Here is a 27464-nt window from a genome sequence, read left to right as displayed (position 1 = left end):
TATTCCTGCGGCATAGGTGGTCAAAGTAGCTTCTATCCATGATTGTATTCTTTTTAGAGTAATTTCATTTACTAGCTCTAGTTTAGTTTTCGTAAAGCTTAAGCATTTGAATTCCATAGGCTAGACTTAGATTGAGAAGGCTTAAAGCATATACTTTGCAAATGCCATTCCAAGTTTGTGTCCCTGGTTGATAATTAAATCAGACCAAATAATTTATTTAGAAACCAATTAGGGTGTCCAATCCTAAATAGGCAATCCATTGGTATAGGTTTTTGATATAATTATTTGGCCAACCAACACTTAAATTTGTTAAAATAATATTTGACTACAGACCCAAAGCACGAAGATGACAACTTGGCAATATTTAACCATGTATTGCCCTAAGTTCAAATCCTACCCTTCTAAACTAGCCAAGCCAAATGTCAAAACACAACACCATGAATTTACAATTTTGATGACAACTTTAATAAACACATAGGAAACATTTTCCATACTAAAAAGTCCTACATGAAACTCTTCTAAGTGTTCTTTTCCGATTGTACAAGTATTTGTATTATTTCATTAAGCTTATGGACCAACAATAATATTTTATTATTAAAATGAACACTTAAAGTTGTTAAAATAATATTTGACTATAGAATCAAAATGAGGATGACAACTTGGAAACATTTAACCATGTATTGCCCCTGAGGTCAAATCCTACCCTACGAAACCAGCCAAGCCAAATGTCAAAATACAATATAATGTTTTTTTTCTCTACTAGTATTTTTATTATTTCATTGAGCTTATGGAACCACAAAAATATTTTATTATTATAAAAATTAGCACTTAAAGTTGTTAAAATAATATTTGAATATAGACTCAAAGCATGAAGATGACAACTTGGCAATATTTAACCAGGTATTGCCCCTGAGTTCAAATCCTACCCTAATAAATTAGCCAAGCCAAATGTCAAAACACAACATCACGAATTTGCATTTTCGATGACACCTTTAATAAACATGTACAAAACATTTCCCATATTAAAAACTCTTATATGAAACTATTGTAAGTGTTTTTTTCCCCATTGTATGAGTATTTTTATTATTTCATTGAGCTTATGGACCAACAAAAATATTTTTTTACTATTAAAATTAACATGTTAATTTGTTGAAATAATATATGACTATAGACTCAAACCATGGAGATGACAACTTGGCAACATTTAACCATGTATTATCCCTGAGTTCAAATCCACCCTTATAAAATAGCCAAGGAAAATGTCAAAACACAACATCATGAATTTGTAATTTTAATGACACCTTTAATAAATGCATACAAAAAATTTCCCATACTAAAAATTCCTACATGAAACTCTTGTAAGTGTTTTTTTCCCATTGTACGAGTATTTTTATTATTCCATTGAGCTTATGGATCCACAATGACATATTTTTATTATAAAAACTAGCACTTAAAGTTGTTAAAATAATATTTGGCTACAGACTCAATGCATGGAGATGACAATATGGAAACATTTAACCATATATTGCCCTCACTTTCATATCCTACCCTACTAAACTAGCCAAGCTAATGTTAAAACAAAACATTATGAATTTGCAATTTTGATGACTTTTTTAATAAATGCACAAGAAACATTTCCCATACTAAAAATTCCTACATGAAACTTTTGTAAGTGTTTTTTTCCCATTGTAGGAGTAATTTTATTATTTCATTGAGCTTATGGAACCACAACATTATATTATTATTAAAATTAGCATTTAAAGTTGTTAAAAATAATATTTGACTAAAAACTCAAAGCACAGAGATGACAACTTCACAACATTTGACCTTGTATTGCCCCTGAGTTCAAATCGTACCCTACCAAACTAGCCAAGCAAAGTGTCAAAACAAAACATCATAAATTTGCAATTTTGATGACACCATTAATAAATGCACAGAAAACATTTCTCATCCTAAATACTCCTACATGAAACTCTTGTAAGTGTTTTCTCCCATTGTATGAGTATTTTTATTATTTCATTGAACTTATGGATCCATAAAAACAATTTATTATTATTAAAATTAGCACTTAAAGTTGTTAAAATAATATTTTACTACAAACTCAAAGCACGAAGATGACAACTTGCAAACATTTAACAATGCATTCCTCCCAAGTTCAAATTCTACCCTACTTAACTACCCAAGCCAAATGTCAAAAAGACAACATTGTGAATTTGCAATTTTGATGACACCTTTAATAAACACATAGGAAACATTCCCATAGTAAAAACCTCTACATGAAACTCTTGAAAGTGTTTTTTACCCATTGTACTAGTATTCTTATTATTTCATTAAGCATATGGACCCACTATAATATTTTATTATTATTAAAATTAGCACTCAAGGTTGTTAAAATAGTATCTGACTATAGACTCAAAGCGTGAAGATGATCACAACTTGGCAATATTTAGCCATGTATTTTTCCTAAGTTCAAATCCTACCCCACTAAACTAGCTAAGCCAAATGTCAAAATACAACATCATGAATTTTCAATTTCGATGACACCTTTAATAAACATGTAGGAAACATTTCCCATTCTAAAAATTCTTACATGAAACTCTTGCAAGTATTTTTGTTCCCATTGTATGACTATTTTTATTATTTCATTAAGCTTATGGACCCACACTAATATTTTATTAATATTTAAATTAGTACTTAAAGTTAAAAATATAATGGACTATAGACTCAAAACATGAAGATGACAACTTGGCAACATTTAACCATGTATTGCCCCCGAATTCAAATCCTAACCTACTAAACTAGCCAAGCCAAATGTCAAAACACAACATCATGCATTTTCAATTTTGATGACACCTTTAGTAAACATGTAGGAAACATTTCCCATAATAAATGTCCTAAATGAAACTCTTTTAAGTGTTGTTTTCCCAAGTGTATGAGAATTTTTATTATTTCTTTGAGCTTATAGAACCACAACAATATTTTATTATTATTAAAATTAGCATTTAAAGTTGTTAAAATAATATTTGACTATAGACTCAAAGCACAAAGATGACAACTTGACAACATTTAACCACGTATTTCTCCTGAGTTCAAATCATACCTTTCTAAACTAGCCAAGCCAAATGTCAAAACATAATGTCATGAATTTACAATTTTGATGACACCTTCAGTAAAAACATAGGAAACATTTCCTATACAAAAAAATCCTACGTGAAACTCTTGTAAGTATTTTTTCCCATTGTGCGGGTATTTTTATTATTTCATTGAGTTTATGGACCTACAACAATATTGTTTTTAATTTAAATTAGCACTTTGAGTTGTTAAAATAATATTTGACTATAGACTCAAAGCACGAAGATGACAACTTGGTAACATTTAGCCATTTATTGCCCCCGAGTTCAAATCCTACCCTTCTAAACTAGCCAAGCCAAATGTCAAAACACATCATGAATTTGCAATTTTGATGACACCTTCAATAAACACATAGGAAATATTTCCCATACTAAAAATTCCTACATGAAACTCTTATAATTTTTTTTTCTACCATTGTACAAGTGTTTTATTTATTTCATTGAGCTTATCAACCCACAACAATATTTTATTATTATTAAAATTAGCACTTACATTTGTTAAAATAATATTTGACTACAGACTCAAAGCACAAAGATGACAACTTGGCAATATTTAACCATGTATTGCCTCAAGTTCAAATCCTACCTTTCTAAACTAGCCAAGCCAAATGTCAAAACACAACATCATGAATTTACAATTTTGATGACAACTTTAACAAACACATAGGAAACATTTCCCATACTAAAAAGTCCAACATGAAACTCTTCTAAGTGTTCTTTTCCAATATTTTATTATTATTAAAATGAACACTTAAAGTTGTTAAAATAATATTTGATTATAGACTCAAAATGAAGATGACAACTTGGCAATATTTACCCATGTATTCCCCCCGAGGTCAAATCCTACCTTACTAAACCAGCCAAGACAAATGTCAAAACATAATATAATTATTTTTTTCCCATTGTACTAGTATTTTTATTTGTCCATTGAGCTTATGGACCGACAACAATAATCTTTTATAATAAAATTAGCACTTGAAATTGTTAAAATAATATTTGATTAAGACTTAGAGCATGAAGATGACAACTTGACAACATTTAACCATGTATTGCCCTTGAGTTCAAATCCTACCCTACTAAACTAGCCAAGCCAAATGTCAAAACACAACATCATGAATTTTCAATTTCCATGACACCTTTAACAAGGCCGCAATGTAGCCAAGTTCTAGCCAAAAGATATAGATCATAAGTTTTTTTTACAAAGTTTCTTGATGAAAAATAACCTTATAAAATTATTCAATAAAAGAAGGCTTAATTGATGAAATTATTTTTTTACAAAAAATTTATGAGAAATTGTTTACTAAAGATTCTCAGTGGAAGGATGTTCAATTAATTTTGGAAGATACTATTAAGTGGGCTATATTCCTTGAAAAGTGGACATTGTGAACAGTGGCTTCTTAGATCATTTTTTATCCATTAAAGAATTGGAACGTGCTGTATTCTCTATGGCCCCTCACAAAACTCCTGGAATTGATGGTGCTAGCTAATCTTTAGACAAAATGCACCAAAGATTAAAAAAGAAGTAGTTAAACATGATTTTTTTCATTGTGTTTTCATTTTTTTGAAATTTAATCAGGAAGGATAGCTATGCCCATGGGCTCTCAGTTGAGTTTTATCAAGCCATGTGGCCTCATATTACAGAGGATTTTCATCGAGTATATTTAGAAGCCTTTCAACAAGGTTCCCTAGGACCCAATATTAACAAAGGTTTGGCTTCTCCCATAAGGTAAAAATGAAGACAGTGTTGCAGGCTAGAGACCAATTACCTTACTTAACACTTCTAATTATAAAATTATGGCTAAAGCTTTAGCTACAAGGATAAGACCAATAGTTAAAGAAATTGTAAGACTTGAGAAAACATGATTCCTTAGTGGAAGATGCATTCTTAATAACCTTATTTTGGCTTGGGAAGTTAGTGAGTGGGCCAAGCAAATAGGAAAAAATGCGATGCTTGTCAAACTGGATTTTGACAAAGCTTATGATAGAATGTGGTGGAGGTTTATTCTTAATATGATATAGTGGTTTGGCTTTGGTTCTAAATTATGTAAGCATGTTCATATGCTGTTTCAAGATGCTAATGCACATTTGTTTATCAACAAATCACTTACAAAATATTTCCCTCTTCCTTTTCTGTAAGTCTTAGTCATGGATTTGTTGATGACAGCATGCTCTTTCTTCAAATTCTGAATTGGAGATTAAAAATGTGCTAGAAGTGTTAAATTTATATTGCTCAGTTTTCGGTCCAAAGATTGCACATCATAAGATAAATTTTTTTCTGATAAGGTCTGATCTTGTCCCTTTTTGGATTCCAAAAGAATGGAATCACATTAAACATGGTCATATACAAACTAAATTGTGGATTTGGGAAAACAAATTTCTATCATTAGTTGGCAAAGTTCAAGTTGTCAACGGTATATTTTTGGCTTCCCATGCCTACTATTCTTCTTGTTGGATGCCTTCCAAGAAAGGATATGAGGGTTTATTTAAAATCATTTGACATTTTTTGTGGCTAAATTGGGATGGAAAAATAGGTTTCAAGTATTCTTCTAGGCTTTGTTGTATTCAGCCCAAAGCTAGCCCAAAGCCTAAGGTGGTTTGGGCCTACTTGATCCCAGGACACAAGGCATTTGGTTGGCTGCCAAATGGATTGTAAGGATTGTTACTGGTGATGAACCTTGGAAATGTTTGATTCGACATCACATTGCCCATGCTACTATAAAAAAGAAATAGTTTGCTGTTAATTGGATTGGTTAAATACTTCTTGCTCCTTATTTTGGTTTGAGGGCTTCTTTCCATCTACAATCTATATGGAAAGTTTGGCAAATAGTGTCTAAATTTTTAAGATGGAAAGTTAATTCGTTGCAACATGGGTTTAGTTTTACTTCTTCGTTCATTTGATGGAATAGGCTAATTCAATACCAGGACCAACCCCTTTGTATTGCTTTCCCTAGACATGCTCATTATCTATTCATAAAAGGGATTAAACATTTTGCTGACATATGCAATTTTCATTGCTTGGACTGGTTTTCTTGGGAAAAATCTAAGGCTACTTTTCAATTGAATACCAAGTCCAAGCGGTTTTCAATTTTTCTGATTTCTTAAGTGCCTATAGATCTAGTTATTAAACTTTGTACCCCTATATAATGCAATTTCTGCAAGGATTGGGTGTGGTTAACAAAGCCTCCTTTCTATCATTTTTCTCTTAAGAAGATTTATTTATGTATTCTTCCTAGCATGCCTTTGAATCCAAATCTTGATAAAAAATGGAAATGTAGACTTCATGAGAAGACATGGAGGAGGCTAAGTGAGAAAATTTGGAGATCTTGTGTAGTACCTACCCTAGTTTGCATTTCGCTACAATGGATTTTTGTATTTTACTTTGAGAGTCCTTGGCGTATTTTTTATTAAATTAAGTCTAATTAAAATATTTAATTAAATGGAAAATTAACATGATATTTTAATATTTAATTTAATTTAATTAATTAGGAAATTAATTAAATAAAAGAATTTGGAGATGAAAGTTATAACCTTAAAGTTGGAATGTGATAATATTTATTTAAATTAATAATAATATATTTAGAGTTCATTTTTAAATAAATGCTAAATAATATTATTAGTTAAGTTAATAAATATTTTATTAATTAAGTTTCAAAAATTAATTTGGAAGTGGAAAAGAAATTAATTTACTTAAAATTTTTTATGACAGCATGATAAGTGCACGAGATTTAAAATTAATAAATTAATTTTAAAAGGAGTTAAGTGGAAATTAGATAAAGTGATTTAATTGTTAATTAATGTGCATTATTTTAATATTTATTCACCTAGGAGCATGTGCACCTCCCTTATGCATGAGTTGTCTATAACACAGGAGTTAGCGTACTAATTAAGCACAGGGTGTCTACAACCTTATCATTTTATCTAGAAGGATGGATAAGGCTCGTGCTTAATTGTCAATGCTTATCTTATCTCTTGGTTGCTTCTAGAGGATTCTAAGTGCTTCTTGAGGAATCTTTTCTTCAGGCACTCCTAGTCTCTTTGGGATGGAGGTTTTGGAAGGGTAACGAATGTTGGAAAAGGGATTTTTATTTGTATGAGATTTGGTTTGAGGTCAATGAATATATATTCCAATGCAATTTATGTTGTAATAGTGAATGATATTACTGCCAGTGGGATTGATTGTTATCATATCCGTAGTGAATAAGTGGAAAAGTTGTTCTGTATTTGTTTTCCAAATAAGTAGATGTTTTGGTTATTACTCACCCCATTGAACAAGTGGAAGCATACATTAACCATTCCCATGGAATAGATCAGATTAGTCAGCCCTCTTTATCACTATATCTATTAACTCATACATCTCCTTGAAAATTATTAGTAGGTCTCTAATGCTACTGCCATTGTATGCAAATAAATTTTAAACATGAAAGCTATTTTAAAGCTCTTTGGAACTTTATATGTATGGTGTTTGGATATGTTCATAATGTCTTAATAGTTAACTATGGAGTTTTGTTTGACTGAGTTTGAGCATCTAACACAAGCATTGGTGATTTCCTTCTTCATACTGGTGATGCTCATCTTAAGCATATTGGACAATTTGACCTTGGCTCTTAAGACAACTCCTCAAGGTTGTCGACCTTGGTGGACTGTTGATATCTGCGACTATGCTTTTCGCCTAATCAAGGCTTTCAAAGTCTCCTATACACTCAAACAACACCTTGAGAATTCCTTGATCCCACTTTCCAATTCATACATGCTTTCTTCTTTTAACTGTTACTATGCTAGCACCTAGTCGGGTATCTACGGTCTCGCCTAGGGAAAGCCGGTTAAAATATATCCAACTACTTCATCTCGACCCCGAATTGATAATTTACACTGCATAAGGAGGATGTTTTCATATCTCAAGGAGAAATGATGATTCCACTATGGAATTTCATGAAAGTGCCAGTATTCTGCTCCAAACCTTGGCTAAGCTAGTGAACTTGCAATAGCAATTGGAATCTTATTTAACTATGCAAAACTATTGAACTAAGCCTTTCCATGATTCAATCAATGTGACGGATATCTAAGAAACTTTACTTTCCAAACTAGGCCCTTCATAAGTATTAAATCAGGAATAACTGTACCACCAAGCTAGATGCCGTAAATTTTGCATGGTTTACACTTTGTTTCCTTGTCCCTGATGAAAGTAGTGGAACAACCTTTAGCATCATATGCCCATCAACAGTTCCCGTACCCTGTCTATGTGACTGTCACCATCCTTACTATTTTCTTATATGATTTTCGAGATTGTCAATTCATCTTCCTTATATTCAAACGGACCGTTGCATCAGCTTGTACACACAAAAGTTTGACATGAAAGTATCATAACACCTACTCCTATATGTAATTACCACCTATTATCATGTGGGCTTTAAATGGTTTAGGGTTTTCAGACCGGGATTACCATCCTATCCTACCATTCAACATCATATTCAAAGGTTACTCCATTAAATTTCCATTGATACCACCCTTGTATAGTTAAGGCTTTAAATAAAGCTCTTGTGCAGCATAATGACCATGTTAGCTCTGTTCAAATGTAATGCTAGTTTGTCCCATTATGTTGTTGATTGTCTTTTATCAGTGGTATGAAAATTATATTTTAAGTCCTCATTACGTTGATTGTATTCTCTCAAAGCAATCCCTTACTGACTATCTTAAACATGGCTAAGATCCCCATGGCATCAAGCATCATAAAATCATCATCTATCATATGCTCCGTACAACTTCCATCAAGCTGGAAATTTTTTATGAAGTTTAGTTTATATTAAAGTTGTTAAAAGTTTATAAATGGAAATTGGTAATAATGGTGTCTAAATCTAATCTAATGTCCTCATGTGGCATTTTAATCTAGTGGTTTTTTGGTAACATATTTCTAAACTATGTAATCGGCATACATAAAAACATCTTAGAAGAAAATCTACGACTTTTAAACAATCTATGCAGAGTTGGCATAATCTTTTGGTACATTATTAAAAACATGTTGTCCCCTATTTTTTGAGACAACTTTGGATTAGGAATAATATTTCAAATATGCTTTAATACCCCACAAGAGATTATTAAATGCTAGTTTAATAATTGACCCACACTCCAGTTGTTGTCCACCATGGCACTAGAACCAACGCTCTATCCAATAATTCGTTTAAACATCATTACCACCACCACTTCACAATGTTCAGGAAGGGTGATCAGAAAACATTAGAATATAGCTATGATGAAATATTTGAGGTGAAAGCTTAAATCTTGACTATTGTAGCCATTGCCCACTCTCACCAAACAAAGTTCTCATCAAATATTTATATTAAACACCCTGCCTGCATTAACCGAGTTCGCAGGTACAAGATTGGCATTTGTTTCTTGGTTATCAAGGGTTTTTAACTATGTTAAAATATTATTTAATTTTAGTTTGTTTAATATATATTTAATATAGTTTATTTTAAGTATTATTTTTATAATAAAGTTATCAAGTGATAAAAAGGTTTTTGATTTATAAAATTATTAAGTGATGTTAATATAGATGTTGAATTATTTAAAATAAATTTATCAATATTGATCAATTAATTAATAATTATTAATTAATAAATAATTATTAATTATTAATTTGGTGATGTTAATGGAGATCAAAACTAATTTGAGTTAATGATGAATATTATTTTGTTAAGTAATCAATTATTATTATTTAATAATATAGTAAATGATTGCTTTTAAGTTATGATATGGTTTTATTTTCAAGGGTAGATTTGTGATTTTTGTCTACATGAAAGGCTTATACTGAAATTGTAAACTTGAAACTTTTGGGAAAAAAAATTAATTAAGACTAGTTAATGGGATTTTGATTCACCTTATTAATGAAGATATTGACTTTGATAAAATCAAAGCTATTTTTGTTGGAAGAACAATCATTATTATTGTAATCCTTGGAACACTTTAGGGAAATTTAATTGGAGTGATTTCTAATTTTGATTCGAATAACTAGGTTGATTGAGAGATTAGAAGAAAAATCTTTTACACTTGCAATATACTTGGAATGAAAATTGAAACCTCGTACTTGGCTTCACCATGTGATTTCAAAAGCAAACCAAAATATGTGTTTGTATCTTGTTTCTCTATGCTATCTGTGTTTTAGAGTCTTTTATTAGTATTATTTGAGATACTTTTCGGTTGCTTGTTGAGAATCGATGGATATTGTGGATTATCATTTAATGTGTTTCAATTGCTTGTAAAGAACTATTGTGAATATTATGAATATCTTTTTGGTGCTATCCAATTATTCATGGAGAACTAATGTGAATATTGTGGATTATCTTTAGATGCTTTCCAGTCGTTTGTTTAGGACTGAGGTGATTTACATGATTCTTGATTTGTAATTTCATAAGCGTACACCAGAGGTTTTGTGAGATATCTTTTATACTATTTATGTGGTTGGATGTCATGATATGTCCTGTGATTCAAATTGGAAATTATATTTATGAGGTTTACTTTGTGGAACATTTATGTGTACTTGGGTGGAAGTACAGCTTATTTTCAGGTTGCCTATTAAGGAGCCGAGTTTGATTATTGTGAATGTTGTGGTATGGGACACAACTGTGTTTTATGTTCTTAAAAGAGGTTGTCTAGGTACAGGTCTTTGGGAGTGGCTTGCAGTAGGGGTCTGGGGCCCAAAGTGGTCAGTACCAAGGTAACCTATTGCAAGTTATGTAATACGTGATAATCTAGTAATTAATAATTGTGCGAAAACACACTAAAAAGATAAGTTAGAGATGTTTGAACTACCCATGCCTTAAGTGCTTGTATAGACTAAGGATGGGAATGGGATGATTGCCTCCTCTTCATGAGAGGGCTTTCTAGTTCCACATGTGCCATGTTGAGGGTCTAGGGTTCAGAGTAACCAGTCCAGGGTAACTCAACACTCTAGGGTTCGGGGTCTATTGAGAGACCAGTCTAGGGTAACTCAAGCGGCCATGTGATGACACTCCCTAGAATGTAGCCTAAGTCTACTCTGTAGAGTTTGTGTGTACCTCTGGTGGTGTACTTATTGTTGGATGTTCTTATTGTGGTTATTTAATATCATTGATGATGATTGGCAATTTTCGGATGATGTACTCTTGACATGTGGATTTTGACTTGAGCCTATCTCCTCCAGCACATTCTTTGTTGGCATTTACCTTCCTTCTATTCTTGGATCATTATGATGGATGTTATATCTTATGTTGGATGTTATTTGCTAAGATGATTCTTTATATTGATGATTAGCATGTGATAGATGATGTTGTCTATTTTGTAGGATCATCTTATGCTTTATTCTTGCATGTTAGAATTCTTTATGCATATGTTGTAGTATGTCTTAGGAGTGACATTCCTACTATGATAATACCGATGATCTCTTCGGTGACTTGAGATGTTACGCACGGAGGGATGGCTAGGGCCCATGATGGTCTAATGATGCTATTGACGGTTGGGAGGAACCGTGCACTTAGATTAATTATGTTTTATGATGGATGGTTATCTTTTACGATGATTGTTATATCCTTATTGATGGATGGATGTATCATGTATGTTATTAGTTTTATTTAATTTATCGTACTTGTATCATAAATTCAATGAGGATGATGCATCTTTATTTTTACATATGTATATTCTTTTAAGCCTTTCATACCCTGTGACATGTTGATTGAGCATTCCAAAATAATTTGACAAGAGGCATTCGAAACAAATGAATATTATGGATTTTAGACTTTCTATTATTCATTCATATGGATGTGGTGGTTGTTAGACTTAGTTTCAATCAAATTTAAGTGTGACTCAATGTCATGGGATCCTTAAGGAATGTACCTGTTATGTGTACTTACAGTTGATTGTATGTCATTGCTTATGCGACTCTGTGATTGAAGTGAATGGTTTATCTTAATTGTTTAAAAAAAAAAATGCTTGGTAAACTTAGTAAAATTTTAGGTTAATTCTTTTGGATCCCTTGGCAGGGTGTTACATCTTGTGTTGATGCCAATGCAAAAATGTTGGTTGGGAAGATCCTTCATTTCAAACTTCTTGTACGGGATAGGTTGAAATGTTTGATTATTCAATTTAACACTTTTCCATCTCCTATTTGCCAAATCAAAATGGAGGGTTGTCCTCTCTCTCTTGCCTATGGCTTTCGAATATGGCTTGAGTTGGAAATTTTCTATTCTAGGGCTGGGTGTTCATGATAACGTGGTTGCTAATTTCTTAAGATACAATTTTACTTAATATTTGGAAATGCACTATTTGGCTGTTTTCTATAATCAACTAGTTCAACAAGGGAATGGAATGCTAAAGTTTTATTCGGATATCTTGTTTCAAATTACTTCATTATGTTCTCAATTACAGGGGTGTTGCCTTGGTATTTATCATACCCAAATTTCAAAAATTTTAATCAAAATGTGCAGGAGGACATAAAAAATCAATTTCTAAAGTGTTTAAAGACTTATCCAATTCTTGGTAGTCTCATGATGTCAAATCCTCTAGCTAATCACTAGCTCTATCTAGCACTTTGAATTTTTGAAATCTAGCTTTCGAGTCAAAAGTTGTCATAGGTTAATGAAGGAACCAAAAATACATATTTTCAATTGCATCATTAACCATTAGCCTCTCAAAAGGTTAAGATTAAGTGTCAAAACACGTATTTTATTTTGAAAGCTTAACCATTAACCTCTCTTTTTAAAAAAAGGTTAAGATAAGCTTGCAAAATTAACCTTCTAAAAAAGGTTAAGATAAGGTTACAAAATTAACCTTCTAAAAAGAGGTTAAGGTTTGGGGGTCAAAACACATATTTTCTTCCCCCATCATTAACCTTAACTTCTTGTCTCAAAGGTTAAGGTTAAGCTCCAAATTACATATTTTGAAGGCGGTTAATTAACCTCCCTAATCAAGTTAATAAAGGATGAGAATTGAAAACTAAATCACTATGAACCAATTCAACTTTTCATCTGGTGCTCCATTTATGGCATTAATCAACAATGGATTGATTTAAATTTCTAATAAATTAATCTACTTACCTGCAGCTTCCCTCTTTTCCCCAATCTGTAACTTCAATGCAGATGTATCAAGAATGCACAATCTATTATAATAATAAGGTCTTGAGAATGGACAGAGAGACCAATAAAACAAAATAAGAAGGTGGTTCAGCTTTCAAAGAGGAAGAAGAACCTAATTTGCAAAAGGGGAATGGAGCCATGTGCCAAGAAAATTGAATTAATGAAAGAGCCTGTGGTTTTAAAAGATTTTACTATTATTTCTTATAATCCATGGACGTATGAGAGCTGAGGTGAGACATATGAGAAGTTACATTGGCATCCTTGCTGCTTGTGCCAAATTGGAGATATAGAACAAGGTATGAGCATTCAAGCACATTCTTTTTGAGTCTTGGATTGAAGTGAAGAGGTAAAGAAGCTAGTAACAGCTTTCAACACCAATGTGACCATACGCGATTAGAAGGAATATACATATCAAAGTACGTGATCTCTTTAGAGGAAGATTTATAATCCTAGTCATGGCTTGCCATTCTTTTGCAACACAATCACATTGGTGGCAACCATTGACAAAGCCTGCAAACTGTTTAACAAAATGCTGAGTTCGAAGGTGATATTTGTGGAGACACGTGAGCTACCTGTTTTCTCTCATATTTTCATTGATAGTTATAAGATTCATAAAACATTGTGTTTGATGAACACAAAATTTGCAGCCCAAAGCATTCAAAATGGCAGAGGATAGAGTAAGGAAAGTGGCATGTTAGCTATTTTACTAAGTGTTATTTGGATAGCCGGCCAACCTAGAGCATAGGAATATAGATAAAGCACTCAAACTATTTGTCAAAATATCTACGCAAATGCACACACCAGCTTTTGAAAGATCAATGCAAACACAGGAATTCCAAATGCATTTGATTTCTCTATAATGTCAAGCCTACTCAATGATCCAAGTGTAAAAGAATTGGCAGATCAAATAACCAAAGACCCATCATTCAATCAAATGTCAAAGCAATTGCAACATAGTGTGCATGGATCGGGTCAAAAAGGAATCCCATGGCTTGCTACTGACTAGTATTTTTCGGCAATGCACTTTGCTTGTGGTTATGGAGAGGTGAAATATGCTGAAGTACTTATAGAAGCTAGGGTAGTTGTTGATGCACTTGATAAAAAACAAAATATGGCTCTTCATTATACAATAAGCTATCGATGCCAGGAGTGTGTAGAACTCCTATTAAAAAAAATGGAGCTTCTGTAACCTTGCAAAAGAAAGACAACTATGATGAAGACCAGAGAAAAGAAGCAGAAGCATGGGGAGTTCTGCAAACCGTTTAACAAATTGTCAATATAGTTTAAAATCTTCAATATGTGTCAAATGGAGATCTTGTTCTGCAAAGACAATGTGTAAAGGGTGACACAAGAATTTTTTGACAAAAGGATTTAAAGATGCAGATGCTAAACCACCACCTTGGCTGTAGCCATAGACATCAAGTTCATCTTTTTATTCTATTTGTAAAGTTGTAGGAGGAGCCACTATTTGGAAGAATGGTGGATATATGACCAAATTTTAGATGAAGAAATTGTTTTTCATAATCCCAATTTTGATTCTTCATCAAAGTGTTGACTACAAAAGCGTCATGCTTAAAAATAATGACTTTTGTCACATTTGGCCATATGATAAGAATTTGATTATTCTTGGTTAATTTTGTTGAGGTTAATTAACCTCTCCCAAAACACATATTTTGGAAGTAGTTATTAATCACAAGAGGGTAGTTCTTAACCTCCATCTCTATAAAAGGGATCTTTTTGGCTTTGTAAAGGGACTTTTTGGAATTTTACGAAAAGGGTACACTATGCTAAAATTTTGATTAGAAGATGATATTTGGAAAGTGTGTACAGATTTTGTCTTTGTAATAAAAAATTCCTCTTAGGTTCGTAGTGCAAAAAAGTAAAGGAACGTGCAATTTGAATTCTCTTCTTCCGAATCTAAATTGTTAGAAATGTTGATTCCCTTTGCAGTGAGCATTCTCACGGTATTGTGCAGATATTTATGAATCTTTGGATCAACATTGTGTTAGTAATAATTTTCAAATGTAGATCTTGATTGTTGTTATTAAAGGTTTATGTTAATTCAAGAAAGCTATGAAGTCATGTGGTGCATTTGTCATCATGAGCTTTCTCATCTTTTAAAGTTTGATTTAATTTTTATTTGAAAATTTCAAAATTATATCATATGAGGGAGCTGCCCCTCTAAACGCAGAGGAAGGCCGCATACCAAGGGCCTATCCAACTGTTGTATACAGTTTACCACATACATTGTATTGGGTAATTTTTCTAGTGACAAATTTGTTTACCAAAAAGGGATCACTAAACAATAGTCCAAGATCAAAAAATTGTTGGACAAAATCAAACTTAAGCTTCTCAAAGTTCATAGAAAAGATTTCTTTTGTTCTACTTCAAATTTAATTTGTAAGAAATGTTTTGTCATGTATTGTAGTGCTTAGTATAGGCTGCTTCTATTGTCATTGTCTACAAGTTGCCTTCTTATGTGTTTAGACATGTGACATATATTTATATTTTTAGGGTAGCCTTTGCTGCCCTCCTTGTATTATTAACCTCTAATATATATGCATTATGTCAATAAAAATAATTAAAATATAAAAACCTTATCATAAAGATGTAAGATATCAAGGATAAAATATAGAGGAGAAACCTAAATGCACTCTTCAGGAAAGGTGTGAAAAACATATGAATATTAAATAAATAGTTAGCAAATCAACAAATAGATCAGACACGATGTAGCAGATAATAGCTAGTAGCTAACTAGCGAACTAAATATTCTTTTATATAATTTTTTTATTACATTTAAAAAAAAAACTGTGGTAAAGTAATTTATAATATACCAAATTCCTGTAAAATTTGAATCTTTAGCTTAGATGCTATTTATTAAAGTTCAAAGCATTTTACACAAATACTGTAACTTCATCTTAATTATGGTTTGAAATATTTGACTTTTTTTTTACTTTTCTACAATTCAGTTTAGTTAATTTTTGTGGAAGAACTTTTTGTTTATATGTTTTGACTATGTTTCTATAGAATTTTTATTTTACTTATTTAATAATTTTATTTTTTTAATTTTAAATTTTATCAAATAGAATCTGATTTGTTTTTTTCTTTATTTAAATAAGGAGAGAAGTAATAATTTAAAAGAGGTTGCTGAATTAATTAGTAAAATAGTTGGTTGAAATTATTGGTATGAAAATAGTAAATAAATTATGTAATATATATATAGAAAACATTAAATTTTTAAGAAAAAGATCAGTTCTTACAAATTGTTTTATGACAGTAAAATTTAATCATTGTTTTTTTTTTATGGAAGATCATTCTATAATTTACATCATGACACAAATTTATATAATAAAATTGGTATTAACAATAGCAAACTACTGGTGAAAAGAGCAATCAAGAATTAAACAATAGTTCTGCAAATTACGGTAAATGCATGACTGGTAATCTCCCTTCATTTACTCAACTAATGAGAAGATAGACTGAAATAAGAAACGGTTACCATCCACAAATTACCGATAGCATTTCTTCCAGTTTTTTGTCTATTAAAAGAATCTAAAAACGCTCGGTAGAAAACAATAATCTCGGAAATTGTACCGGTGCCTTTCACAGCTACACAGAAGCTTACATTAAAAACCGAAGTGTGAATATCAAAGGGCAAGTTTTTGACAGAAATGAAGATAACTATCTTGGCTGAAATACAGCCAAAGTAAAGTGCATCAACTATCAACAAATAGAAATGAAATCCTACCAGAACTAATGATTATATTCAGCAAGAGAGAGTTAAAACCCTTGTGATGTCGAAGTTATGTTTGGTGTAAGCCTGTGTCCATACCTCGCGAATAAGTTTTCTGTCATGATGAGGGAGGCGCTCAGCCAAAACAAGCGCCGCCTTGTCAAGATGCACAGTATTCACACCCCCAGCCATGTTCATGTCGACGGAGGCACGATAGAACAATTTTGCCACGATCGGTAGCCATGTTGTCAGAAAAGTAGAAATTTGGGAGTCTGTAATTGAAATTATTTCCTCTCGGCCCAACGCCTCCATAAACCAGGTTACAATGGCGCATAAATTTTCAGCAGATCGTACGGACCAGAGCCACTCACTTACATACATGGTAAATTTTGGATTCCCACAAAAGGCGATATATGCATCTCTCTTTATCTTTCTGTCCCAATTACACCCGTCTCTTAATATTAAAGAGGTCAACAATTTTAGAGCTGATATTTTACGACAACGGATGGATGATTCAAACTCTTGCAAAATCACTCGCTCGCACTCGCATACGTTCCCACCATCTCCTCCTTTCAAGATCTCCCTTATGTATGTCTTCGCCATATTCCTGATTTCTGTCGTGGCATGCTTATCTTTCACCAGAGACAACATTTCCCTGATCACTTCCTTTTCCTCACAAATTATATCCCCTCTGCCCTCCTCTTTATCATCTGGAACAGCTTTGGAACCGCAAGAGAGAACGTTGGATAATCTTTTGAATATTCCTCCAGAAGATGGTTTCTTGAATTCTTGGAAAAGCACTTGCTTACATATCTCCACTGCATCTTTACCTTTTTCTCCTTTAAAGATGCTGGTTAAGTATCTCTCCGCGTTTTCCCGGTTTTTACTACTGCCATTCTTGTCTTTGACGAGAGAGAGCATTCGTTTAATCATCTTTTCCTCATACATTGCATCGTCAAGCTTTTCAGCAAATTCTGGCAATACTTTCAGTCCCAGAGAAGATACCACATTTCGAATTTGGGTCTTTTGCTCAGCACTCAAACAAGCTTCTTGCAAATATTGCATGCATTTCTTGATGAGATCGTCACCAGCCAACATTAACTCAGAAGCGACACAGAGGACAGCCAGGCACTGCCGGACATTGTCAAAATTTGTCTGATCGCCATTGATGAACTCAAGGAATGTTATGTAGCCATCATAATTATGAGCACTGGTAATCCTTATAGCTCTTTCTGGATCTCTATCTGATTCTGATTCTGAGGACCACTTCTTGGTTTTGAAAAACTCCCATCTTTGTAGGATGACAGAATGGAGATGAAGTGGAATCTTTCCGTATTTTTCCCCATTTAAACTCATCAGCCACATTTCCACATCTACAGAGGGTAGACCTCCCAGTGGAGGCTGAGACTGTTCCATTGCAAAGCGTAAACTCTGATGTAGAAATTTGCAGATATGGGTGAGTAGAAACACAGAAGAAAAAGATAATTGCACAAATTAATTTATTGATCTTCAATATAAGAATTACATAAATTGAAATCTCGCAAGAGGAAGGTGGAGTTCAAAAGAGTACCTTCTTAGTTAACTTAAAGATGAAAGAGGGAGATAACATAAAATTGAGTTGCACTGACTCCGTATGACCCTTCGTTTTCATATTAAAACAGACAAGATAATAATATTAACTAATATTTTTTAAAACTATAATTTAAAATGATTAAAATAAATTTTAAATTTAAGTAAAATAAAATTTAATTCTTTTAATAAATTAAATAATTTTATTTATTTTTGTTTATCATATATTAATAAATCATCATTTAAAAATAGCACATATAAAGTGAATACTAAAAAATAAACTAAAATAATTATGCCGAGAGGCATATACAATGAGAGAAACAATTTCCAGCATAAAGAATATTCTAAGGAATAATCCGTGTAAGGAAAAAAGATTTGGTGAGAGTTACAAACGAAATAATAACTGGCCGAAATAATAGGAAGCCAAATGGAGGCCGAAATAATAGGCCCGAAATAGTAGGGCCCGAAAAAAATAGGGCCCGAAAAAGTAGGACACGAAAAAATAGGGTCTGAAAAAGTAGGGCCCGAAAAAATAAGGGCGAAATAATTTCAATATGATTTTTTTTTTGTTAAATATAATTTTGCATGCACATTCATACTTATTTTTTGTGGGGAGTGGAGGAATTTGAAACAAATTTGTGCAATGTGAAGAGATGTCTGTTGGGGGATATGAGGAGCCTCTCAGAATTTATAAAACCAAGGCTCATCATTTCATTTTCATTTTATGTTTTTACAGGAAGGAAGAAGTGGAGGTTATTGGAGGATTAGATTGGAGTTCTTGAGTAGGAGCAGATTGAAGTTTTGGAGTAACATTTTTGCAGGTGAGATTTCTATTTTTTATTTACATTTTCATTTAGATTTAGATGTAGATGTAAATTGAAATTCAAAATTAGTTATAATATTCTACTTTGATTTAGATTTCAATTTTAATTAATTTCATTTAGATTTAGAATTCTGTTCATAACTATTTAGGCTTGCATTTAATAGTTTAGTCTTGCATGTTTGATTTAGATTTAGATTTGTATTCAAAATCTATTTGATTTACATATTTTATATTACTTTTCATTTACATATTTTAAAAGTGCATGTTTCAAATTACTTTTATATTTGCATGTTTCATATTAGTTCTAGATTTTCATATTTCAAATTAGTTATGGTTTGCATGTTTTAGATTTGAATGTTTCATAATAGTTTTATGTAACGCCCCGCCAAGGGATCCAAAAGAATTAACCTAAAGTTTTACAAACTTTAGCCAGCATTTTTTTTTTTGAAACATGAGAGATAACATCGTACATCTCAAACACATAGTAGCAGAAGCAATGAAATGTAATCATCTAAAGAATACATAACAGGTTACATTCCTTAAGGATCCCAAGATGTTGAGCCACATTTAATATAACACTACTAAGTCTAACAACGTCCACATCCACATGATGGAACAATTAAGAGTCAAAAGTTGATAATATACATAAGTAAAATGGAGATACATCATCCAAATTGAATCCATAATACAAGTACAATCAAGTAAATGAAAAAATCATATACATGATACATCCATCCAACATAAAAGATATAACAACGATCATTAAAGATAACCATCCATCATAAAATACAACTAATCTAAGTGCGTGGTTCCTCCCAACCGTTAATAGCATCATTAGACCATCGTGGGCCCTAGCCATCCCCCGCGCATAGCGATCCCAAGTCACCGAAGAGACCATCGGTACCATAGTAATAGGGATGCCACTCCTAAACATACTACATCATATGCATGAAGAAATCTAACATGCTACAACACATGTATAAAGAAATCTAACATGCTACATCATATGCATAATGAAATCTAACATGCAAGAACAAAGCATAAGATGATCATACAAAGTAGATAACATCATCCATCACATGCTAAACATCAATGTAAAGAAATATATTAGTAAATAACATCCATCATAAATGATCCATAAACAGGATAAAGGTAGATGCCAAACAAAGAATGCACTGGAAGAGATAATCTCAAGTCAAAAGTTCACGTATCAAAGTACCTCATCCAAGAGTCACCAATCATCACCAATCATCACCAATGAGGGTGAATAACCACAATAAATACATCCAACAATAAGTACACCACTAAAGGTACATAAAATATACAGAGGAGACTCAGGTTACATTCTAGGGAGTGTCATCACCTGGCTGCTTGAGTTACCCTGGACTAGTCTCTCATAGATCCCGGACCCTCAAGCGTTGAGTTACCCTGAACTGGTTACTCTGAACCTCGGACCCTCAACATGGCACATGTGGAGCTAGAAAACCCTTTCATGAAGATGAGGATATCATCCCATTCCCATCCTTAGTCTATACAAGCACTCAAGGTATGGGTGGATCAAATATCTCTAACTTATCTTATCACTTAATACATAACTTGCCATAGGTTACCCTGGTACTGACCTCTTTGGCCCCCGGACCCCTGCTACAAGCCACTCCCAAAGACATGTATCTAGACAATCTCTCATAAGAACATAAATCATAGTTGTGTCCCATACCACAATGTCCATTATAATCAAACTCGGTCCCTTAATAGGTAACCTGAAAATCAAACTCGGTTCCTTAATAGGCAACCTGATAACAAGCCGATACTTCCATCCAAATACACATTAATGCTCCACAAAGTAAATCCCTTAAACATAAATTTCAATTTGAATCACAGGACGTATCACAACATCCATCCATATAAGTGCTATAAAAGAAATCTCACAACTCTCGGGTGTATACCCCAATTTGTCCAAGCTCGTGAAATCACCAGCAAAGAATCATATATCAACGCTTCAGTCCTATATAAGTGACTGGAAGCATCAACAACATAATCGTAACAATAGCAATAGTTCTCATTGAGCAAACTGATAAGTGCCAAACAATAAATCACAGTACCCATCGATTCTCAACAAGAAACCAAAAATTATCTCAATATACTACTGATCAAGGTCTCGAAAAAGATCAAGTCAAACATATCATATCATGACATCATCATGAACAAATCATTCAAAATACAGATGGTACATAGAAAATATGATAATCTCCCAGTTGGTTCAAATTCACACCAATTCTCTATGAGAAATTTGGAAAGCATTTCTAACTAATACTGATCAAAATCCCACAATGACCAAGTCAAACATGACATCATCAAGATCAAATAGCAGAGCAGCCTCCTGGTTGGGTTAAGGTTTAAAATCATATCATTGAGATAATGTGAGGTTTCATTTCCATTTCCAACATAGGTTTCCCAGTAGACAAGACTCATCAACTGCCCCAATAACTTAGTTGTAAAGTCCAATTACCCATTGTCTAAACATATTCCACGGATGATTTAATTATTATCAAAATATTGCTTGTTGACTTTCAAAGAAATAATCAATCAAGATTACAATGGCTTAATTAGTCTTAAACTTATATTAAACCACTTTCGTTACTAATTAAGCTTGATTAAATCCCATTAATTAATTAATAATATACATTCAAATTGTGATCAATGACCCCAATAATTTTAATAATAATTTAATTAAAACTTAATTAAGTATTACTAAGATTTAAGCCACTCAATTGGACTATTAATAATATCTGTTATAATCTAAGTTATTACTAAACAACTATTCAAATAGCATACTCTCCAGCAGTTCTTCAATATTTAATATATATTAAATATCATTATTTAGTATATATTAAATATGGTTTAAACTACATATAATAGAGTTCACAACATCATAAAAACTAATTTACAACTTTAGAATTTTATTATAAAATTACTTTAAACATATTAAACAAACTTCTATTAAACATAATTGATACCTTTAATAACCTGCCATCGGTTAAACCCAAATCAAACGTACAGTCAGATGATTTTATTCGAGAGCTTGGGTCTTCTGTTTTGACATCGCGAAGAGACTGAAGCGGCAGCTGTAAGGAGATTGACCCATTCTGAGTTACCACTTCATTGTGAGATGCAGACCAGTCCAATCTTAAATTGCCATTTACTACTGGGCCATATTCTACGTGTAGAAAATTGGTCAATGGAGTGTTTTTACACAGGACTCAAGCAAGGATCATGTTGAAGGGAACATTTGGCCTGAGGCCTGGGCCTTCCATATGTTGCAAAATGTTATATGCGAGAGCAGTTTAAAGAAAGCTGGATCTCTAAGTGCGAGTCATGGATATCGTCAGGTTGCACTACACAATCATAAAAGCATACATACATGATTGAATAAGATGCTACCTCTATCTTCACGTGGAACATATCCAACGGGCGAGGCCAGGCAAGTCCTGGGTCACTTTACTAACGAAGGAACAGCCCTTGGCTCTGTCAACTGCGACTACTCTGAGCTTTACATTGCAAAGCGAATTCACGAATCAAGTATACGGGGGAAAAGTCTCATCCAGATCAAGTTGACAAGTGCATAGCCAACTCCTAAGCTACCGGCCAATTCCTCATATAAATTAAAAATGGTTCAAAAAGTAACTCTGGCATCCAAGTTCCAACAAAATCATTGCATTGTCTATAACCAGAGCCCTCCAATCGAAATAGTACAACAAACCAATGTAAGGCGCCACACTAAATATAAACTAAGAAAGAGAACAAACTGTTCGGATTCAGGAATAACCTGAATCATTCAGAAAAATCTTTGATGTAATTCTTCCATTGTGCATACACAAAAATGGCTTTCAATTGAAGGAAACACTTTCAGAAGGAATTTGTGCTGATATATTTTCCCTCAAATTGCCTACGAAGCTGCAATGTCTCGTGATATATTTTCATGTCCATAGACGGAGAGTCCACTACTTTGGAGATTATTAATCATGCAACTGAGAGTCTTATAATCCAAAAGCATGTAAATAAGACAGTGGTGTGTTGCATCGTGAGATATGATAGATATTAATAAATGTTTAGAATCATTAATAACAGAAAAACTTTTAATAGCATAAACTATGGGCTACGACCATACTATTATAAAACAAATTACAATTGGGCAACTTAAAATTCGTGCACAGGCTGTATTACACTGTGCTCATAATAAAGAGGTGGTGTAGTAGTCATAGCAGGCCACTGGCCTATTGATATGGTCATGCGGTCATTCAAAGGTCTCATCGCCCTTACCTTGTAACACGCAGGTACTCGGCGCTCGATACTCAACTGCGGACGCATGGAGATAGTTGGGGTATTTTCTTACATTATGTCACTCAGATATCAATGATACTGTTGTTTTAAAATAGATCTGAAGCGATTTATATCGCTGATGGCTCATAACAAGTCTGTGCGGCTAAACATGAATGCTACCGCCATCAAATCCTAAATAGGTTGTGATTAGCTAAAAACTAAAATACAATTGATTCAAAATCCTTTAAGATGCGCCCGATAAACTGATACATTCTTATGCAAGGATTCTAAATGACTCAATCAACAAAAATACGCATTTTTATATCAGCAGGAGCATTAACAGAAAGATTTGTGAGGGAAGGAAGTATGGGATTTCATACCCGAGTGGCTCCCAAGAGAAATCTGAGATCAGTGTAATGAATGGGTCTTTACACCGATTGAGTGTGTTCTTTGAGCATTTTTGCATCCATTATCAAGACATCATGAATTCTGCCTTCATACCGATCCCTAGTTAATGCCACAGGATATGCAATCCTTGCAAATCAAGTCTTTCCTCCTCTCCTTTTCCCCCCATCCATCGAACCCTGCACCTTCTTATTGTCCTCAAAGCTGTGTTACAAGCATAAGATAAGCATCGACAACTCAGCACAGCCTTATCCCACCTTCTAGATACAGGATAAGAATGATGCAATTGTAGACACCCTGTGCTTAATCAGCATGCCAACTCCTGTGCAGAAGACAACTCGTGCATCAAGGAGGTGCACATACTCCCAGATGAATAAATATAACAATAATACACAGTAATGTATTTAATATTCACCTGACTATTAATTTATTAATTTTAAATCTCATGCACAAATCATGTGATCATAAAATCTTTTTTTGATGAATTAATTTCTTTTCCACTTTAAAATTTATTTTCGAAATTTAATTCATAAAATATTTATTACTTAAATAATAGTATTATTTAGCATTTATTTAAAAATGAACTCTAAATAAATACTATTATTAAGTTAAATAAATATTAACTCTAACATTACAACTTTCATTCCATATTAAATTCTTTTATTTAATTAATTTCTCAATTAATTAAATACAATAATAAAATATCATGTCAATTTTCCATTTAATTAAATCATTAATTAAATAATTTAATTAGACTTAATTAAAGGAAAAGTAAACTAGGAATTTATAAGGTATAATACGAACATCCATAATAGAAAAATGCAAACTAGGGTAGGCACTACATTTTACATTTGTATGTTTCTAAGTATTTATATTTTCATGTTTCAAAGCATAATTTTATCATTAATTTGGAAGAGAATGCCACCATATCAATACAATTTATAGTTTATTAAAGTTAATGATTTATTTAAAGTAGATAAATAATACATTTAATATATATTTTAACATGATTGAATTATAAAATAAAATAAAATTTTCAAAATAATAGCTAGCCAAAATAAATCGTTACTAATTTTATCAAAAATAAAAAATTAGAATATATATATATATATATATATATATATATATCATATCTTCCATATTCGTGGCGACTACTACTAGCTTATATATATATATATATATATATATATATATATCATATCTTCCATATTCATATCATATCTTCCATAGCATATATATATATATATATATATAAAATGTCGAGAGTCATCCTTCTCGAGGCACCTATTATTAGAGATAGAGTTAGGGTTAGGGTAAGGGTAAGAATTAGGGCGAGGGTTAGAATTAGGGTTATAAATATAGTTAGGGTTAGAATAAGAGTTACAGATAGGGTTAGAGATAGAGTTAGAATAAGGGTTGGAGTTAGAGCTAGAGTTAGAGTTAGGGTTATATTTAAGGTTAGAATTAAGGTTAAGATTAGAATTAGTGTTAGAGTTAGGGTTATGGTTAGTGTTAGGGTTATGGTTAGGGTTAGCATTAGGGTTAGGGTTAGGGTTAGTGTTAGGGTTATGATTAGGATTAGCATTAGGATTAGGGTTACAATTAGAGTAAGAACTAAAATTAGAGGTAGTGTTAGTTTTAGTGTTAGTATAAGAGTTAGAGTTAGAATTAGAGTTAGAGTTAGGGTTCAAGTTAGAGTTAGAGTTAAAGTTAGAGATAGAATTGTGATCAGGGTTAGATTAGGGTTAGGGTTAAAGTTACCTTATTAGATTTAGGGTTAGGGTAAGAGTTAGGGCTAGGATTAGGATTAGAATTAGGGTTAGTGTTAGAATTAGAGTTATATATAGTGTTAGGGTTAGGATTAGGGGTAGGTTTATAGTCAAAGTTAGGGTGAGGGTTAATATTGGGGTTAGGGTTACAAAAAGAGTCAAAGTTAGAGTTAGGGTTAGAATTAGGGGTAGGGTTAGAATCAGGGATAAAGTTAGAGTTGGAGTTAGGGTTAGAGTTAGAGTTAGAGTTAGATTTAGGGTAAGAATTAGGGTTAGGATTAGAATTAGCATTAGAGTTAGAGCTAGGGTTAGAATTAGGGTTAGGGTTAGGGTAAGAATTAGAGTTAGAGTTATAGTTAGGGTTAGAGTTAGGAATAGAGTTATAGTTTGGGTTATAATTAGGTTAGGGTTAGAGCTAGAATTGGGATTAGGGTTAGAATTAGGGTTAGAGTTAGGGTTATATAGGTTTCGGTTAAGATTAGGGGTAGAATTAGAGTTACAATTAGACTTAGAGTTAGAATTAGGGTTAGGGTTAGAATTAGGGTTACAAATATAATTAGGGTTACAGATTGAGTTAGAGCTAGAGTTAGGGTAAGGGTAATAATTATAGTTAGGGCTAGAATTAGGGTTACAAATAAAGTTAGGGTTAGGGTTAGGGTTAGATTTAGAGGTAGGATTTGAGCTAGATTTAGAGATAGAATTAGAATTAGAACAAGAGTTGGAGTTAGAGGTAGGATTAAAATTAGGGCTAGGATTATGGTTAGGATAAGGGTTATGGTTAGAGTTAGGGTTAGCATCAGGGTTAGTGTTAGTGTTAGTGTTAGGGTTATAATTGGGGCTAGAATTGAGGCTAGGTTTAGGGTTAGGGTTAGGGTTAGAATTAGAGTTAGAGTTAAAGTTGGAGATAGAGTTGGGGTTGGGGTTAGGGTTAGAGTTAGGGATCATCATGGAGAAATAATTTTCATAAAATTGACTCTTATATATTCTTTCACACTTTTAACATCACCTAAATTGTTGTGTTGGGACTTATAACTTCCCTTTCATGAATTAATTTTTCCACTATTTGAGTCATTTGTGTAACATATATCCCAAATTTGACCATAGTTGTACTCCAAATACTCCAACACTACACCTAAATCTCATACTTCCCTTAACCCTGTCCCTTATTTTAGCATAACATTTAACCACTTATTAACCCTAACCATAACACTGAGTGTCATATAAATGAAATTTTAAACCTTGGTTCCTAACTATAACTCTTACTCTATATATGATTGTACTAATCATTTAGTATATTATATACCTTAGCCTAACCCTATATGTATAAGTATCTAGAAATAATTTTTTTTTATAAGTGATAATATGTATATAAGTATCTAGAAATAATTTTTTTTTATAAGTGATAATATGTATATACACACACCGAGAGAGAGAGAGAGAGAGAGAGAGAGAGAGAGAGAGAGAGAGAGAGAGAGAGAGAGAGAGAGAGAGAGAGAGAGAGAGAGAGAGAGAGAGAGCATATATGTAGACAAGAAGGAGCTCATATTATGTTTCTTATAGAGGCATGTTTTATGTAGAGAGAGAGAGAAAAAGAGATTATGAGGTGTATCT

The sequence above is a fragment of the Cupressus sempervirens genome, chromosome 10 (genome assembly GCF_028749045.1).
Source record: "Cupressus sempervirens isolate cs-2001-9-10 chromosome 10, ASM2874904v1, whole genome shotgun sequence".
Lineage (NCBI taxonomy): Eukaryota > Viridiplantae > Streptophyta > Pinopsida > Cupressales > Cupressaceae > Cupressus > Cupressus sempervirens.
Note: the sequence above shows the minus strand (reverse complement) of the source record.